General features: G+C 40.1%; 1 long non-coding RNA gene across 1 annotated transcript; it reads left to right on the top strand.

The window, feature by feature from the left end:
* Window positions 1-266: 266 nt before the first annotated feature.
* LOC141480226 (uncharacterized) lies at window positions 267-1013 on the top strand. The gene is made up of 2 exons (XR_012464232.1): window positions 267-537; window positions 600-1013. It is a non-coding gene; the product is annotated as an uncharacterized lncRNA (long non-coding RNA).
* The last annotated feature ends 791 nt before the right edge of the window (window positions 1014-1804 follow it).

Below are 1804 nucleotides of genomic sequence, written 5' to 3'. Positions count from 1 at the left end.
TCAAAAAGTCAAAGTGTTATATGAATAAAGATCAGTTTTAGAGTTAGCAATTAATTAACTTCATCTCGAAGACGCTAACCTTTTGAGTGAGACCCCCAGTTACAGTTCGATAACCTCTTACATCAGCAGATATTGTTCGATGACCCAAGACGACATCAAATATTTTGCTGATATCTGCAAAGTCGGCAATAATTTATATATAAATAGGTGCAATTGATTTGTAATAGCCAGTACTTATATTTCATAGTTATTAGTTGCTACTCTGTTCAAATAAAAAGTTTTTAAAAACCCTTTTGTGTGAACGAGAAATATAATTGGCGCAGTCATTAGGATAGTGGAAGAGTCCTTAGAAGATCCTCGTCGTTCTCAAACGTTTATCCACTATTCTCCCGAACCAAGTTCCACCGAGAAGCAAGTACTCCAGGAAGAATTCCGGCCGTAGACAAGAATACCTCTTCACTATCGTCCGTCAAGGAATATCTACATAGAAATAAGTTTTTGGTGACAGAATATGCAACGAGCCATCATCGTCATCCTGTAAGCACAAATGAACTCAACTTCATCAATTACAAATATTATTTTACGCCCCCCTACCTGAGTTTTACCAAATTCACCTTCAAGTATCAATTCTCGCCCATCCATTATTCCTCAAACAATTGACCAACCTTTAAATCCCATCAACATGGCAAAACAATTCGACCTGAAGAATTTTTGGATTGTACCCGAATACGATGGAAGCCCAAATGAATTATACCAGTTCATCAACGTATCAACAATGATTCTGAACGAATATTGGAATACTGAAGACCCCGGTTGTTTTCAGAACCATATATTGATACAAGGACTACTCAACAAGCTACGAGGCAGAGCCAAAGACGTCATCTCAGTTTATGGATGTAGTGACTGGAACAACATCAAAGGAACTCTAATCCAAAATTTCGCCGACCAACGGAATGAAAATTCCTTAACAAGAGATTTGGTAAACCTGCGACAAGACCAGAACGAAACACCACGTTTTTACGAAAAAGACATAGGACTTTTAAACACAATATCAAACTATATCGAATTACACACCGCCGATGATACGATAAAGATTAGCAAGAAAAGCTTTTTCCAACAACAAGCTCTAACAACATTCCTAGCCGACTACGAGAGCCTATGGGATCCACCATAAGAGCAATGAAACCAATAGACTTGGCAACAGCAATGCAGTACATCCAAGAAGAAAACAATATCCGTTATCTACAAAGGACGTTTGGACCCCCACAAGTCCCCAGAAAAACCACTCCAGACCCAGCAAAAAACTGCAAATCACCAATATGCCTAACAATCAATACCACAGCGGATGTACCAACCCATGCAACACTTTCAACGACCCGGACAACAACAACCTCATCAGGCAATGGGACTCCAACCACAATTTCAACAACCGACCTTCAGACCACATTGGCAACCAAATACTCAACAGAAACAGATGTGGCCTTCAGTCCAACCACCACGTTTTGGACAGAATCAACCAAACAGGCAGAACGGACAAGAACCAACACCAATGAGCATCAGTACCAGAAATACGTATGGAGCACCAACGAGGAGCATGAGAACCCAACCTCAGGCAAGACCAAATTTCAATCCAGCTCCCATGTTCAACATTGAGCAACATGACGAAGACTTTGCAAATGAAACGAACCCCTATTACATTGAAGAAACCTGCTCTTATCCCAATCAAGAACCAACTGAAGAATTCCAGTTTCAAGAAGACCAACAGGAACCAGATGTAAATTTTCCATTGGATCCAGGACAAAAC

Source organism: Leptinotarsa decemlineata, unplaced genomic scaffold (assembly GCF_025532065.1).
Source record: "Leptinotarsa decemlineata unplaced genomic scaffold, Ldec_3_MD MMD2_P_RNA_scaffold_6, whole genome shotgun sequence".
Classification (NCBI taxonomy): Eukaryota; Metazoa; Arthropoda; class Insecta; order Coleoptera; family Chrysomelidae; genus Leptinotarsa; species Leptinotarsa decemlineata.
This window is presented reverse-complemented; position numbering and strand designations above follow the sequence as displayed.